At 40.4% G+C, this 19011-nt stretch overlaps 1 protein-coding gene across 3 annotated transcripts in view; it reads right to left on the reverse strand.

The window, feature by feature from the left end:
• The window catches only part of LOC136881125 (anaphase-promoting complex subunit 11), a 293130-nt gene that overhangs the window by 260323 nt on the left and 13796 nt on the right, over positions 1-19011 (reverse strand). The window lies entirely within an intron of this gene.

The following is a 19011-nucleotide window of genomic DNA, read 5'->3' on the forward strand; positions in this document are numbered from 1 at the left end:
AAGTGAAGCTTCCACGGTGTGTAGAATTATTTAGTTCCTTTTCTGGGTTGAACCGTGTTGTTTTCTGTACGTAATGTATACTAAACAACAATAACGTAATGTATACTAAACAACAATAACGTACAGAAAACAACAACACGGTTCAACCCAGAAAAAGAACTAAATAATGATTTACTGGCACGTTAAAGAACTCCTGCGGGACTAAATTCCAGCCCCTCGGCATCTCCGAAAAAACGTTAAAGTAGTTAGTGTGACGTAAAACAAATAACATTATTATTATTATTAAGAATTGATGTGAACTGGAGTTGCATATATGAGCAGCATCTGTGGATGGATAGAACAAACTGGAGGAGGCTCGTACACAACCGCACCCGGCTTGCTGGAGTGAAGAAATGATTATGATGATGATTAAGAACATGACTGTTACTGTCCTCCTCCTGGAGGACGTGCTGGATTGCATAAAGTGGCACTTGAGGGCCCAAAGAGTGGAACCTACACCAGTAAGAAATCGTAATGATCAAGAGCTAACAGCCATCGTAAAAGCTTTCCTCCTCAATATGCTGTTCTGAATTGTGCGCAACAATTTTTTTTCTAGTGACAACAGCCGATATCATCCAGGATTTTTTTTTCTATTGGCTTTACGTCGCACCGACACAGATAGGTCTTATGGCGACGATGGCACAGGAAAGGGCTAGGACTGGGAAGGAAGTGGCCGTGAACTTAATTAAGGTACAACCCCATTTGCCTGGTGTGAAAATGGGAAACCACGGAAGACCATCTTTAGGACTGCCGATAGTGGGATTCAAACCCACTATCTCCCAGATGTAAGCTCACAGCTGCGCGCCTCTAACCGCATAGCCAACTCGCCTGGTAAAAAAAAAAAAAAAAAAATGTAAGGGACAGAATTTTCTGTTATTTTTTATTCTAATGAAAAGCAAACAGAGAACATGTCTCCGATTACAGTATACTAATTAATTAATTGCATTCATGATGAGATTTAGTTAATGAGTGAGAAATGAAGAAGACCATGGCCAATGATGGTAACAACTTTGTGTACTTTTTCTTATTTATTTATTTCTCCAGATCTACAGTATTATAACCTTATTGATCCTTTCATGGAGAAAAAAATAACATGCCTAGCCTAGACAAGCTCAAGTTTTCCAACTTCTCTTACTAGACAAAAAATATAATCAAACAAACAAAACAAAACATAATAATAATAATAATAATAATAATAATAATAATCATTTGGCCCACAGTTAACTCATTTCTGGGAATCCGAAGGCCATGTTGATACAACAACTGTATGAACAAAATAAAAATAACATAAAATACAACAATAATTGTACTGGGAGGTACACCTCTACGCCGCACGTTCAAAATGAGCGCCTAAAGAACTCCTCTATCTATCAAATGTGAAACCAATAATACAACAAGTTAGAACTTTACTCTGAAGATGTCACCACTAAAATCTGATATAATTTTGTTATTGTGAAGTTTCCTGAACTGTGTGAATTTCTACTTGTTTTGTGTTCCATTCATCAAGAAGTCTGGACATTCTCTCATAGATGACACTACCAAAGAACGATGATCATGCACCCTAGTGCGAAGTGAAAGAACCTTTGATTTAAAGAAGTTTTGTATTCATAAGGTTTTTTCCTAACTGATGTTCCGTCTATTTTTGGGTTGGCAATATTTCCTTTTTTATTTCCGCCAGTTTTGAATCTAGCCAATCCCTAATTTCTGTAATTAATTTTCTACCAATCACAGTCTTCTTCTTCTTCTTCTTCTTAGATTTTCAGTGTAACTTTTAAATTCACCAATAAAAATGAGGGGGAGTGGCTAGTTTAATCTTGAATGGTCTCGAACTTTCCCTGAGGGTTTATATACTGCGGATTTTCACGTCTCTTGGCCAATTGATCGTCATCTGACCTAGTGTGTGTGTCAAAGCAGGAGGCGGACCGCGCCTCTTTCATCAGGCAGCAGTACACCGACAAGGTAATGGCCACATAACATCTTTATTTCTTGCTAGCTCCGCAGTTTAACCTGAGGGAAAGGTCCGAATCATTACCTATGTAACCTACGGTAGTTTTCCTAAAAATGTAACTTTCTGCCAGCTAATGTATAAACTTCATAAAATCTTTAACTGCAAATCGGGGATAGGGAGTGATGTACCCTCTCGAGCTCCCCTTCATATTGGTTTGAGGCGACTATGTTTTGTAACTGGCTTTCTTCCTTTCCGTAATGTCTTAATTTATTCTTATACGAGTCACCTCCATAGTTTGGGAATAGCCCCTGTTTCATCGGCCTAGTGCCCTTTAGGTTTTGAGTGTTCATATCTAGGAGTGCAACTACACGCCTCCATTCAATTTGTGTTTCGGGCTATTTACTTAACCTGTTCTTTTCCGCAAAGGCCCAACAGGTTGGGTACTAGTTACCCCTGTTTCAAATTTGTAAGTGGTGCCTTGATGGCGAGTGATTGTAATTAGCTGATATTGCCTTGAATAGGCTTGGAAAACTGAGAGCACATCAGCTCTCTTCAAGTGTTGTAAAAGTGCCTCTGGGAGGCTTGATATTGTAAGTTGGGAACAAGTGCTTCATGTATTGAGGGATTTCTGCCCTTGAGTAAATTTGTGCTCTTTTGTAAATTTGAGCTAGGAGCTCAAGAATTGTAAAGCGAGGGGCTTGAAGCCCAGAATTTTAAACTGTCACTAAATTTTAAATTTTCTTGTCTTGTCTAAAATTTGTCATTGTACCTGACGTTTCATTGTTATGAAAATTTGCTAAGGTCGAATTTAAGAAAATATAACCTTCAGTTTAATTCTTTTCTTGACATTGTAGTTATTCATCCCGGCACCTACTTTCACCTCTGCGGTCCACGATAAACCCCAGAACAAGTGGTAGCAGAGCGTGGTTGAATGTGTCTCTTTATCAAGCCCTTTTGACGGCCAATCATAGTACTCGGATCGAACTCTAAGAATGTTCTCAGTCGCAGGAATTTTGTTTTCTAAATTTGTAAATTTTCTGTCATCATGTCCGGCCCTCGAAGTCCTCCATCCCGGCTACTTGCGCAAGGAGGAATTGATTTACGAATTGCTTATTAGAAATGTTCAATCTGGAGGCACGGTTGTGGCACATACTACCAAACTGAAGGAGTCCCTAGAATTACCTATTAGTATCCCAACTTTGGGAGAGAAGGAAATTGATGAGGCTCTCTCCACTATCACGGACAACACCACCGAGCTAGTTTCTGTAGTAAGTTTTTTTGAAGTGAGTGATCCACCTCCTAACCAACTCAAAAGAGTACAGGCAAGATTGTTCCACTTTTACAATAGAGTTAGGGACCTATTGTCTCTCCAGTTAAAAGAAGACCATGTTAAGGAGGCTAGTAACCTTGTTGAACACCTGTCTGAAATGTCAAATAAAGTTTTTCAATTAATGACTGGGGCAGCTACTCCCAAAACCGACGAAGCCTTTGTGGTAAACATTGTAAGTGAGGAAGATTCTTCCAAAGGTGTAGAAAGCAGGAAGTCTGTATCAACGCAACAAACTTCTGCACCATTAGGAAATGAGCCTGATCATCGTACATCCATTCAACCATTCTTTTTAAATAATACTGTGTCTGAAGCTTCTTCACCCCCTATTATGTCACCCGAGTTTAGTAGTTTGCCTCATCCTTTGGCTATGGTGCTTAGGGGAATTTCTAAATTTTCGATTAATTCCTCTAATGATGTCATTTCATTTTTAAGATTCTTAGTTGAATTTCAAGATCACGCTCTAGTATTTTCTCTTTCCCCTTACTCCATAGGTGTCCTCTCAGACAAAATAGTCACAGCCATACCTGAGCAATCTTCTATAGAAGACTTCCATGCACACCTTCTGGTGAATTTCATTCCGGCTAGAGCAATGTCCTCTCTAATACAGAAGTACTTACTACAGAGTACAGTGACTGGATGAATATCTCGCTGACTTCATCCAGGACATTAAGTTCTACACCAGGGTATTCGCTCTTCATTTCCTTGTAGATCAAACCGTGCAGACAATTGTTGAAGGGATTTGCCCGCCCTACAGGTCGTACTTGTGTTTTGCGTTGCGTCCTCAAACTTTTGCTGAATTAGAGTCTATGGCGGTCTCAGACGAAGGAGTTAGGTATGCCGATACCTTACGAGTCGCTAAGGAGCCCCCTCCGTCTTCGAGCAACTTTCGGCCTCAACCTCGCCGAACTTTCACCACCCGCAAATGCTATGCTTGTGGGTCGACAGATCATCTGCGTAACAAGTGCCCTTTGATTAAATCCAGTGGGACAAAGAACGGAGCAGGATCATCACAAGGATGTTTCAAGTGTGGCTCCTTTAATCACCTCGCTAAGAATTGCCCTAATGCCAATAGCACCCCCTCCTGTTCAATTTCTGGTGTAACCTCCACCAACTTGAATAATCCAAAGTGACTAGTGGCATCCGCTGAGTCGGCAAATTCATCCCCCCAAGGCTCAGCCCCGGTTAAAACCACCGAAAGATCGGAACAGGGTAGAAGTTCTTCTAACCCCGCATTTGAATGCCCTAAAGAATGCCTTAGGATTGCGGCGGAGACCCACGCACTTGTACCTTTTCTGAAAGTGGAATTGAATAGTGAGCCTGTTACCGCTCTATTAGACTATGGGAGTGTTTGTTCTATTATTTCGGCTGACTGGTATTCTAATTTAAAGACTGTTTGTAAATTTTCTGATTATTGTTTGTCTTCGGTTCAATGCGTTTTGGCTAACTCCTCTCCCTTAGAAATTTTAGGGTTTATCTTTGCCAAAATTTGGATTTCTAAATTTACTTGGGAAATTAAATTATTTGTCGCTAAGCACTTGTCTTGCCCCATAATATTAGGAGCAGACTTCATGTCTCATACTGGTCTAGTGCTCGACATTCAGAGAAACTAATGGAAACAAGAGAGGTCCACCTATTCAATACCATATAATGTTATAAGAAAAATTATAACATTTTATTATACTCGGTACCGGTTTCGATGCTGGTGTGCATCATCATCAGCCAAAAATAAGAAAAATATACATAGACAAAGTTACAATAAACAATACATAAAGTACATACATATTTTACAAAACTGACAAGACCTAATTAAAAACGGGATCCATAAACATTAACCTATGACCTAAACTTAAAAAACAGCACCGACTGTTTTAAAACTATGAATATACGTCCTCTTGATAAAAGTCCTCTGAATCTAAAAACATTAAGCCATGTGCGGACAAAAACCAATGTTTCACTATCATAAAAGTCCAAGAGCATAATTTTAATTTTGTAAGAACATATGTGTAAAAGGTTTACTTGCTAAACATTCACTGAGTATTAGAGTAACCAGTGCAAGAATTAAGAAACCATTTTTCTATTGGTTAAAGATGGCTGTCATTAAAATAACACAACCAGTCAAAAGACGTAACTTCCTATTTTGCGTGATAAAACATATGTCTTCTCTAACATAGCCGCTTTCTTTAAGTATTAGATAACAAGATCTTTTCATTGAAAAATTTTGGCGGACGCCGTGTTTCCAGGGTACTGTTCTCGGTTCAAACTAGCACCTGAAGCAAATAAAAAAGAAAAAATATCAAAAAAGGCTTTTTTAAAAAATCTTGTCGCAAAAATTTATGTGAATAAGAGACTCACCTCTGGGAGCGTATATATTATGTGTTACTGGACATTAGGGAAGACACTGAGAGCCGCAGGACACAGTGACCAATGCACCTGCGTTGGAGGGGAAGGGAGGGGGAAGCAAAACAAGGGAGGCACTGAGAAGGAGTAGGAGGGGCCCGGAGCCAATGGCAATGAAGGAAGGAGGGAAGAGGGAGGGGAATGATGCAGGGCAATGCGGCAAGAAGGCGTGGCGTGAGAACGTTTTTTGTATGCTATGAAAAACTAATTTGCTATTGGAAGCTTTTCTAAGTCTGAAAAACGCTATCAAAAACTCAAACAATACTCTTGGTTCCTCAGAAATATTATTAAGATTCAAACCAGCATTAAAGTATTGGTCCAGGTGAATAACTTGAATTTAAACTTGAATTCAGAGAAAGTCATGCACTTTCAAATTTGCTAGTAACTCTAAAATTCCGTTGCTTAAGTGTAATGCTGCATCATGTTCATCTGTTTCGCCTACCCAGGATGAGATGCTGTTAGACCTTAGACATCTACCTGAGGAGCAGGCTGACTGTATTCGTGTGTTGTGTCAGTCATTTCCGGATCTATTTTCCGATACTCTTGCTGTTACTGACCTTATTGAATATAAGATTGAGGTTACGGATTCAATCCCAGTTAGGTTTCCTCCTTATAGGCTATCTCCTCCCAAAATGAAGGCTCTTAAAGAAATCATTGACCAGATGTTAAAAGATGGTATTATTCGGCCTTCCAAGTCGGCATATTCATCGCCCATTTTTCTGGTTCTGAAACCCCAAGGTGGCTTCAGGCCTGTGATTGACTATAGGGTGTTAAATCGGAAGGTGGTGTTACAATCTGTGCCTCTTCCCGACCTTCACTCTTGTTTTTCATGGTTTCGGAAAGCTTTCTTCATCATCTTGGATCTTAATCAGGCATACAATCAGATCCCTCTAGCTGAAGAATCAAAACATCTAACAGCTTTTGCCACGGATTGGAACTTGTATGAGTAAAACCGCGTGCCTTTCGGGCTCCCCACGGGGGCAGCTGTGCTCACGAGATTGCTAGATAGGGTCTTCTCCGACATCAAATTTGAATACTTGTACCATTATCTTGAAGATGTCGTCGTATTTTCTGAGACCTTTGAAGAACACCTAGATCATCTAAAAGAGGTCCTTAATCGTCTTCGTAAGGCAGGGTTAACTTAGCGTTTGCTAAGCCTTCCATGTCATTCCTAGGTCATATTGTGTTGCTCGATGGTGTTTCTATTGATCATTCTAGAACACAGGCCATCTGTGATTTCAAACCTCCTAAGGACATCAAAGGTATTGCCACATTCATAGGTATGATGAATTTCTTCAGGAAATTTATTCCTAACTTCGCTAACAGAGTGGCGCCCTTGAACTTACTTCGTAGGAAAGGCGTCAAATTTGAGTGGGGGCCGTCTCAACAAGCTGCTGTCCTTGCTATGCCTGATTTCTAGAAGAAATTCATCGTTCAAACCGACGTCTCGTCATCGACGGTGGCTGCTGTGCTTCTTCAAGAAACTGAACTCGGAAGGCGACCCATCGCCTATGCATCTAGGACACTATCGGCTCGAGAAGCCAAGTATTCTATCTATGAACTTGAGGGTTTGGCAGTCTTATTTGCATTAGAGAAGTTCCGCCTCTATCTGGAACATGTCAAGTTCGACCTAGAAACAGATAACCAAGCATTAAGTTGGGTCTTAGCTAGGCCGCGTCATACTGGTCGTATAGCCCGATGGGCCATCAGGATTTCTGCCTGCCAGTTTGATGTTAGGCATATCAGAGGATCTGAAAATGATGTTGCAGATGGACTAAGCCGCATGTTCGCTCATGATGTGGAGACCTCTGAACAGGAAGATAGTTCTTCTCTTCCCACGCCCAATAATAATAATAATAATAATAATAATAATAATAATAATCAAGTTGCCCACGGTGAACTCCCTTCCAGGGATCCGAAGGCCATGGTGATCGGCAATTATATAAACAAAATGAAAATAAAAATGACATAACATAATGCAAAATAAAAAGATCGGCAGAACAGCACAAGGAGATTAAAGACCTTCCTTCATATCTCTCCTGACTGGGCTCGCGAACTAAGCACATTCCACACCCTCTCAGTTGACCTACTCAAATTTGCTGATCCAGCCTAAGAATTAGTGTTAGTGTGACACATTCTCTTCACGTTGCAACTTCCTACGTGAACTAGTTCCTTGTTACCAGTTATAATTCAATATACTTAACCATAATAAACACTCTTAGCCTAATGTATAATTAAAAAACACAATTACTCGTAACCACCACCACTCCCCTCTTATTTTACTTTCAAGCCACCCTTACTTAAATAACTCCATTCTTTACATACCACCACATCTGCCTCTTAATCATCGTCACTCTTACCTTCATTTATAATTCAAATATACTCACAAACTCCGCACCTAAATTCTGCCAGCATGTCTAATTACTCTTAGCAACTTTCGCTCAAAAATTACCATCAAACTTTCCAATCTCATACTGCCAACACAATCTCTTATTCATATCTCAATTTGACAACCATACTTCACTGCCTCCCTTTCTTCACTCTTTAATCACTCATCAGACCATCCTCACAGAAATTCACTATTCACTTCAAACAAATAACCTACAAAATTACTATCAGACTTTCCAATCTCATACTGCCAACTCAGTCTCAACCTCAAACATCTACCTTCACATCCCATCACATCTACCTCTTTAAATTCACTGTTCATTTCAAATACAATTAATAGGAATTTCCATCATACTTCCCATGCACATACCAGCAACTCAGCCTCTTACTACACTGCCTCCCTTCTCATACATCTCACCACATAATATCTCTTACTTTCACTTAAATACAAATAACATAAAAATAACCATCAAACTTTCCAATCTCCAATTTGCCAGCCATACTTCACTGCCCCCCTTATCCTCACCACTCATAGCAACCTTCAAATACAATTAACAAACACACTCTACCCTGATTCCAAACATACATACAAGCAAACTCCACATTAAATTCACAATTCATTTCAATTCATTTTAGCACCAATACCTGCTTATTTACTACAATCACTTGACTTTTTACTTCTCGTCACTATGCTTTCGTCACTTTTACCTTTCCTTGAGGCTCAAGCTTTATCATCATTCTTTGGATACCACCACATTTGCCTCTTAATCATAGTCACTCTTACCTTCAGCTATAATTCAAATATACTCACAATCAAACTCCACTTAAATTCTGCCATCACGTCTAATCACAACCTTCACTCAAAATTTACCATCAAACTTTCCAATCTCACACCGCCAACTCAAACTCATGTTCCTACCTCAATTTGCCTTTTCCTCACTCTTTAAACACTCATAGCAGCCTTCAAGAATGATTAACAAACCCATTCTACCCTATACCATCTATCTTCACAACCTTCACTCAAAATTTCCATCATACTTTCCTTCCAAGTATAATTAACAAAAACAATCACTCATAACCACCACATCTGCATCTTTAAATTCACTATTCATTTCAAATACAATTAACAAAGATTACCATCATACTACCCATTCACGTACTGCCAACTCAGCCTCTTACTACACTGCCTTCTCATACATCCCACCACATAATCACTCTTACCTTCACTTAAGTACAAATAACATAAAAATAACACAAACTTTCCAATTTCCAATTTGCCAACCATACTTCATTTCCTTCCTTATCCTCACTCTTTAATCACTGATAGCATCCTTCAAATACAATAAACAAACACATTTTACCCTATACCATCTACCTTCATATCCCACTACATCTATCTCTTAATCATTACCACTCTTACCTTCATTTATAATTCCAAATATACACACAAACAAACCCCCCATTAAATTCACTATTCATTTCAATTCATTTTAGCTTATCTACTACAATCACTTTACTTTTTTACTTCTCGTCACTATGCCTTCGTCACTTTTACCTTTCTTACCCCATGGTTCCTTGAGGCTCAAGCTTCTCCCTTTAGCCAAAGCACATCTTCTGCTTCTTCCCTCAGACCATTATTTTCACTCAGACCATTATTTTCACTTAGTTTATGACCACTTGCTATTTCTTGTGTTTCCCCGCCCCACTGTCTCTTCCTGTATCCTCATTTCTTCTCTCGCAAGGGCCTCCATCCTCAGTTCATTTTCTGCTTCCCTGCATCCTTCTAAAACCGCTTCTAAGATAACACTTCTGGTCGGTGCTCCTCACCTGCCCTACTGATTTCTTCTTGCTTCAAACTCTCTTCCACTGCTTTAAGTTTTGTCACAGTCCAATTCCCAGAGCTCACCACCAGTAACTGGCCCCTAATATATGCCCTCAACCCCTGCAGTTTTGCTCTCATTAAATACTTCTTCAAAATTTTGGAATTCTTATTCTCCTCTCTTCCCAAATCCCTCATAATCCCAATTTTCTCACTCTGCAGATTGCCGGCGTTCCTTGTCACTATACCCGTCATCAGTGAAGATAACAGCGACACTTTTATGAGTCTGCGCCCTCTCACCTTACCTACTCTCTCAACATTATCTATATATATCGACCTCACTAAAATTAATTTTAATTTTATATTGAATGACATCTACCTCTTTATAAATAATGTCCACTTTAGCTTCTGCCTTTCCTTCCTCCACCTCGTAAATAAATATGGATTTCTTCCAACGATCCTGACTACTGGCTGCAATTTCTTTCTTCAGATTTACCACCTCCTCTTCCATGTTTTTTATTTTCTCCCTTAGTGTCATAATTTCTCTCTCACCGTTTTCCATCTTTGCCTTAGTATCTTTCGTGTATTCCTGTATCCACTGTCTCGTCTTTTCGCGTTCCTTAACTTGCTCCTGCAGCACTTTTTTTAACTGTTCAAACGGGCATAACTCCTGCACTATCTCCTTAACCACCTTCCTTATAACTTCTATGTCTTCCCAGCTCATGTTGCTACTGCTCTGTGGGCCTGAATTTACTTCCACGCCTCCAATAACCAGCAGCATAGTGACCACCGCTGCCGCTAACAGCATCTCCCCGTTCACTCCCATCTCTACTTTGCCTTCCTTTCTATTGTTAGTTCCCTTCTTCATTCTTCCCTGCCATCTCCCGATAATGACCCGGTATTGCTCTATACCAATCATCTTCCAAACTTCCTCGTCCCACTCCACTTGACCCGTCCACTCCCCCACTCTTTCTTCACTCCACTCAACTGGCACACACTACACGACACGTCCGTTCCCCTTGCTTAAGCTAGATTGTGAACAACTCAGTGTAATAATCATTACTAACTTAATTACTAGCTAATCTATATACATAAAAGCCAAATTACCACTCACTGATCACCTGATCTCCAGATTCACAAGACTCATACGCTGAAATAAGGAATATAGGTTCATCTTCTGCCCTGGAGGTGCACCAAGAAAGGATTCTTCAAAATTCAGCTCCTTTCCTAGATTTAGCCCCTTTGCCCAGTAAGCATAAGTTAATATAGGCAAAAATCAAATTTGTCATACAAGGATGAGACAAAGCTCATTTTAAGTCTTAGGACACGAACAACAAATCTTGGCATGTTCCTAAAGGACCGAAAACCACGTTTTAAAGCCATAAAACCAACCGCTTTGAGATACTGGCACCACACTACTACCACTCTTCAGTCTGAGGGCTGGAGAGTATATGTTGTCAGATTCACGAACGAGGCAAGAATTGCAATTTCCGCTTCGACAGACTGCATAAGTCATTTCCAGTTTGACTAAAAGATGGCACCAGAAACAGTACGCAGCATATGAATTTGACACATACGTCACATTTGTTCGGCTGACATTAACTTTAAGTCAAATAATAATACTAGATTATAAATTCCACCTGTTCAATACATAAGAGTTTTTTTAATTTAAATTTAAGAAACAGTTCTTAACATATTAGATATAGGGACATATTAGATATAGGACCTCACTATTATTAAAAAAGTAGGTAAAGGGAAATGAATGAACGAATTAAAAAACATCTATATATTTAAACCTTAACAGTATTATTGAAGTCAAAAAACCATTATACGAGACTTTACCAAAATTGTTGCAACCACTTTCTTTCTTTTTTTTTTTTTTTTTTTTTTTTTTTTTTTTTTTTTTTTTTTTTTTTGCTAGTTGTCTTATGTCGCACCGACACAGACAGGTCTTGCGGCGACGATGGAACAGGAAAGGGATAGGAGTGGGAAGGAAGCGGCCGTGGCCTTAATTAAGGTACAGCCCCAGCATTTGCCTGGTGTGAAAATGGGAAGCCACGGAAAACCATTTTCAGGGCTGCCAACAGTGGGGTTCGAACCTACTATCTCCCGAATACTGGATACTGGCTGCACTTAAGTTGCAACCTCTAAACTATAAACACAATAACTTAATTAACAATCTAAAATTATCATCTTCTAAGACCCCTTCCACTTTAGGAAACACAACTCCCCCCCCAACCGCCTCCACAAGTCAGCCACATCCAATAACATATAAACTTAGCGCCCCGCCCAACCCACTCCCACGAAGCTCACATCAGTATAACACTAGAAGCACAAATATCGGTCATTCAAACACTACCATGGCAACTGATTAACATTACAACAGTTGAAAAGATAAATGAAATCACACGCAACATTTTTTTTTTTTTTTTTTGCTAGGGGCTTTACGTCGCGCCGACACAGATAGGTCTTATGGCGACGATGGGATAGGAAAGGCCTAGGAGTTGGAAGGAAGCGGCCGTGGCCTTAATTAAGGTACAGCCCCAGCATTTGCCTGGTGTGAAAATGGGAAACCACGGAAAACCATTTTCAGGGCTGCCGATAGTGGGATTCGAACCTACTATCTCCCGGATGCAAGCTCACAGCCGCGCGCCTCTACGCGCACGGCCAACTCGCCCGGTAAACACGCAACATTTAACATCACAACTGTCGAAAGGGTAAGTCATCTTCACACACATCGTTTTTCCTTCGTTCTCTCCTTCTCCTTTAATTTTATTCCTTAACATTTCACTCACTTAATTTTCCCCTTGAGCAACCCAGATCCTGTCCCTCAAACCAGGAAAACAATCATTACTACTCTAATGCCTATCTTCAATGAACATTTAGCTGTAACAGAAGAATCACGTTACAATCTGCTCCTAGTCACTCCCCGCAGGAATTCATCAATCTATAATATTCTTGAAACACTCAAAGCTACAAACATTCCAACCCCTATGATTATAAATCCACTCAACAATACCACCAATCAATATGTGGAAATCGACCGCAAAGTCATAAACCAGCAGATCCAAACTACACCTATCCCGCCCCCACCCCAGTCCATTAACCATAATGTCTCAATCCAAGCTACTCCCAATACATCAGACATCCATATTCAAGCCATTTCCTTAACAACCGACTTCTGTGAACAAACCACGCCACCCTCGGAAACTAACTATTCGCAAACTAATCCACTACTGCCCCGCTCCCACCCATGTCAATTATACACAAATCAGTTCAAACCAGGCAAAACTTCACATCTACTCCTACACAAACCACCAAGAAACAAGCTCCTAAGAAGAAGCAACTCTACAAGCAACTCGAGCCTCAGGAGCTAAACACCACCACTACACAAAACCATCGCCCACTACTAGCACATTCCCGTCCTCCCCACCCCACTCTTACCATTATCTGTTATAACTGCCTCAAACTGGACCACCATGCAGCTCACTGCAAAAATAGCACCCGTTATAACAGGTGTGGCGGCCCTCATCGCCACACTGAATGCAAGGTGCCACGGGATCAGGCGAGGTGCGAAAAATTGCCACGGCAATCATGCAGCCTCGTTCCCTGGATGCCCCTATTTCAAGAAGGCAGTAATCACCAAGTACAAGACACGCACACACTCAACACCAAACACAGTCATCCCCCAACCACCACGAACACCACTACTACCCACACTGAACCTACCCCCACTTCTTCCCACCCTCAACTCACCGCAACCAAGCCAAGTATCTAACACACTCCTTTCACTACTCCTTACCCTACTATCAAACCAAAACCCACAATATCCAGGACCACCTCGATGGACTGAGTAGCTGAGACCCTGGATATATTCCGCCAAGCCAAAGCCACGAGTCTCACTTCCTGCCCTTAAGCCACACTTCTCCCTCACTTCAGGTAAAGCACTGGTCTCGGAACGAGGCACGGTGCATCGCAAATGCCGATATATATATGCTGTACATTTATCCAACATCAGCTAATAATTTACGAAACAGTTATTATGCAAAAAATCGGTGGTATGGACCCTGCTTCAATAAAGCAACTACGGGCATGGTCAGTACCTGGAAGGGTGACCAATCAGGTCTACCACATACCTCCGGCCTGAATATTATAAAAAATATTATATGAACTGTGCCAGTCACAAGGTCGAAATCAAAGTTCATTCATCCATTAAACACTACATTAATAATGCTAAAACCATTAAAATCACAGATCAAATTATTAAATTTCAACTTTCTCTCTCTCTCTCTTCTCACACCTTAATCATATCTTCTTCAACGTAAATACTTAACCAGTAAATGTTGCAAATATTTTCAAATTCACTACTATAAATATTTTTAAATTAACTACTATAATGTTAACATTAAATTCTCTAAATTTTATTATGGATCACTAAATTCTCAACTTCCACTAAACTGCTGGGTGAGGAGCGTTCACTCGCACTGGTACCAGCAAATCTAACCAAATTACACCTCCCGCCGGGAGGAGGGGGCTTAAATTTGATGATGGATAGCTGGCAAAACCAGTCCTTCAATACAAAGGCCAAATCGCTTTGGCAAGAAGACCATGTTTTGTGTCTGGTGGGACCAAAGCGTTATTGTGTATTATGAATTCTTGAAGCCCGGCAAAACTGGTAATTCATAACGCTATCGCCAACACAGGATTAATTTAAATTATGCATTGATCAAAAGATGACTGGAATGGGCCAGAAGCAAAGTGATTTCGTTACACGACAATGCACCGTCTCACACAGCAAAACCAGTGAAAGACACCTTGAAATCGTCTGGATGGACATCCATCCACACCCGCCACACTCCCCTGAACTGGCGCCATCTATCACTTCTTTGCATCAATGGGGCACGCGCTCACATAGCAGCACTTCAGCAATTTCGAGGTAGTTGGAAAATAGCTTGAATGGTTTGCCACAAAACACAAGCAGTTTTTCTGGCATGGTATTCATAACTTACCTGAAAGATGGGCGAAATGTGTAGAAGCTGATAGCCAATATTTTGAATAAACAAAAAACAAATTTCCCTTGAAAATTACACATTTTCTTTACCACAAAAACCAGCAAAAACTTATGCATACACCTGGTATTCTGTAAGAGAAGTTCACGGTCATACAGCTTACTTAACTGTTATTCCTCATAGACATCTTATCTCCTCTTCTTCTACTCTTTTATTCTTAACCCATTTATGCCCATGTGGGTCATTTTCGACCCATCAAATTATGCTATCCTTCTTTAAGCTATCATATTGCTGATACTTGTAAGACCAATTATGTTAACCATTATATATTTCATCATACGTTTAGGTGGGAATTTGATTCATTGCTGGCGTTATTCTTGATCTGGAGTCAATAGAAGAAAGATGGATTGTCAGCATGAGGGAGAAAAATGTAAGTAGAATTGACAACTATTCTCATGAGCATGTTATTCATTGCAGTATTTACTATTTAAAACTTCAATAATATACATACATAATTTGATATCCACGTAACTTGTTTAGAATTTCCAGTATTTTCAATAGAACCTAGTGTGGGTCGCCAACGACCCGTTGGGCAGTTGCCCAAGAACTATCACGACTTTCATATTCACTCGATAATGACCATGGGTTTAGTTTAAACCTTACGTAATTAATCTTAGTATTCCTAATTGCTCTGCAATTTATTTCAGAGTACAGCAACTAACAGTTGCAGAAATTCTGGATAAGCTTGAAGCGGCCGATCCTTCAGATATCCCTACTCAGGTGTTGACATTTCTATTGGACTGCCTGAAGATGGAGGAGAAGAAACAGATGCTGACTCTGGTGATGAAGCTTGTTCAGATCCTGACAGACTAAATCATGCTCGGCTTCAAGCTCATGCAGAGTTAGTGATGCAGGTACCAATAAACAGTAACTTCAATTCAGAACTTCCTCCCGAATTCTTCTTCTTGCTAGTTGCTTTACGTCGCACCGACACAGATAGGTCTTATGGCGACGGGCGGACAGGATAGGGCTAGGAGTGGGAAGGAAGCGGCCGTGGCCTTAATTAAGGTACAGCCCCAGCATTTGCTGGTGTGAAAATGGGAAACCACGGAAAACCATTTTCAGGGCTGCCGACAGTGGGGTTTGAACCTACTATCTCCCGAATACTGGATACTGGCCACACTTAAGCGACTGCAGCTATCGAGCTCGGTCCTCCCGAATTCAGTGATGAAACTGAACCACTTCTGGAAAATGAACAGGCTGACGGTAGCGACTTGGACACAAATTGTACTAATGGGACAGCTAAATCGTACTCTTTCAATTGGGAAATAGGTGATATGAAATTCCCACCCTCTTCTTCGTCCAATGTTTGTCATCCAGGTAAAATAAATTTTATGATCCAATCACAGCCTATAGATTTTTTGGAACCATTTCTCGAAGCAGATACAGTTCTTCAAATATTGAAATATACTGTTAGTTATGCCTTTTACACCAATAATCCACAGTTTCAATTATCGTTGGAAGAGATGTACTCTTTTCTCGGCATACTATTTCTGAGTGGGTATGTACCCCTGCCACGAAGAAGGATGTTTTGGGAGAACTCAGACGATGTTAGAAACAAACTTGTTCAGAACAGCACGAGTAGGAATAGGCTTGAGGAAATATTCCGATGTCTTCATGTTTGTGATAATTTGGATCTGCCGGCAGGTGACAAAGTGAGTAAACTGAGAATTTTTATAGATCATCTAATCAAGTCATTTCTTACAAATGCTCCCAATGAAGACAGAGTATCTATTGATGAGTCTATGTTCCTGTATCACAGGCGCCACGGGTGTAAACAAATCATCCGCAGTAAACCAATTTGTTTCGGCTTCAAAGGCTGGGTAGCCGCTCAGTGGACAGGCTACTGTCTCCCGGCTGACATTTACCAAGGATACAAAGGAGGAGAAAGGAGTGGGATTAGGTGAAGCAGTAGTGATGACATTTGCGGATATTCTTTCTGAAGTATTTCCTGGGACTTCTTTTTCTTTATATTTCGACAACTTTTTCACGTCAGCTAAGCTTCTATGTAGGATATCTGAAAAAGGCCATCATGGTACAGGAACTCTCAGAAGCAACAGAATGCTACAGTGCTCTATTTCTGGTAAGCCTGTCACTGAAAAGAAAGAGCGCGGTTACTTTGAATCTTGTTTTGGTAAAGAGCATGGTGTGATAGCTGTGTCTTGGAAAGACCGTGGTGTAATGAACATTATGTCAAATCAGTTAAGAGGTCACAAGATACTCAGTTAGTGAACAGCCAAATGTTTTCCGTAAGTACAACCAAAGAATAGGTGGAGCCGATCTCATGAACAATAACGTGTCAGATTTACGAATTTCAATTCGGGGCAAAAAATGGTACATTCCTATTTTGTTTTGGTTGCTCGATTTATGCATGAACAATGCCTGGATTCTCAGTGGGAGCTACGGTATGTCTCTTGATGCCCTAACTTTCCATCAGGAAGCAACCAAGTCAATTCTCTACAAATATGGAACGCTCCTACGGGAAAAGACCGACTTACATCGCTTGACATTATCAAGGAACGCCAGAGGAAGGACCCTCGAGGGCACCTGCTGATAAGTCAACAACCTAGGCGCCAATACAAGATTTTTTGCAATAAAACAGTGAAGGCCTGTGCGAGGTGTAATGTTCCCCTTCATGACAGGTGTTTTGTAAATTACCATGAGTGAGTCTCAGATCCACTGTCAGTTATGGAATATGAAGTTACGTGTTTTGGGTACTAAATATTATTATAATTAAACAGAACAATGACAATTTTTGTTTTTTGTGCCACTATAATACTCATTTCTACAGTAAAGGTAAGAGAACTGTAAGTCTGGAGAAATAAATTGTTGTTAAGGTTAATGTTCAGAATATTCTCTCTCCCTATTTCCCGAGCAAGTGCTTAGCGGGTCGTTAACGACCCATGTGTTTATATGGGTTCTAGACAAGTAAATATGGTTTTGTTCATTTGTACATGAATAACGGATCATATTACGTGTTTATATACACAAGTTATCAATATCGGAAGAAAAAAATAATTTGGGCGTAAATGGGTTAATACTTTCCACCTTCACAGACTCATTTTTGTCACATCTGTAATAGTTCTACCAGGTTTTCCTTTCTGTTTATCTACAGTTCCTGTTTCTGACTATTTTCCTTTTCCGTAATAGGATTCGTTATGCATGGAGCTCATTGCTATTGGAGGTATAATGGTACCTCACCCTATTGTAGCCTTTGGAGAGACACTGGTCCTATTTTTTCTATTACCTATTATTTTATTTCAACACATATTTCGAACATGATGAATACTCCTCAAGGGCGAGGGAGGCCCAGGACTCGTCCACCCCGAAAAAAAAATCCGCCAGCCGTGGTGTGACAATTCATCACCAAGGAAGGGAAATGACGTATGCCACAAGGGAAGTCCTGTCGACTACTTTTGAGATTTTTGGAGACAAGGTGCCAAAATTTAGTCCTGCAGGAGTTCTTCTATGTGCCAGTAAATTTACGGACACATGGCTGACGTATCTGAGGATGAAGATGGGGCTATGAGTTTTTTCCGAAAGGAATGTTCCTTTAATTCCATTCCAGAGAGTCCAGGAACACACTGCCAAAGCTCTTAAGGAGTTAGCAAAAGTACTGTGACAAGAGTTACGATGGAGAAATACAACTCAGAATAGGGTTCACCTAAACTGTCCATGCCTGGAAAGAAGAGGCCTAGAACTTCCAGAATTACAAAGCTGGATCCATTTAAATAGGATGCTATTCGATATTTCACAGGCTATAGGTACCACTCCTGTTAAAGAATAATAATGTCATTGATTTACGTCCTGTCAACTACTTTTACGATTTTTGGAGACAAGGTGCAAAAATTCAGTCCCGCAGGCGTTCTACGTGCCAGTAAATCTACGGACACATGGCTGACGTATCTGAGGACCTTCAAATACCACCGGACTGAGCGGGATCGAACCTGTTAAGTTGTGCTCAGAAGGCCAGTAATACCAATATAATGGTCCGTTATTGGACATTATAAATTATCCAGCT

This window comes from Anabrus simplex, chromosome 9, assembly GCF_040414725.1.
Source record: "Anabrus simplex isolate iqAnaSimp1 chromosome 9, ASM4041472v1, whole genome shotgun sequence".
In the NCBI taxonomy this organism is placed as follows: domain Eukaryota; kingdom Metazoa; phylum Arthropoda; class Insecta; order Orthoptera; family Tettigoniidae; genus Anabrus; species Anabrus simplex.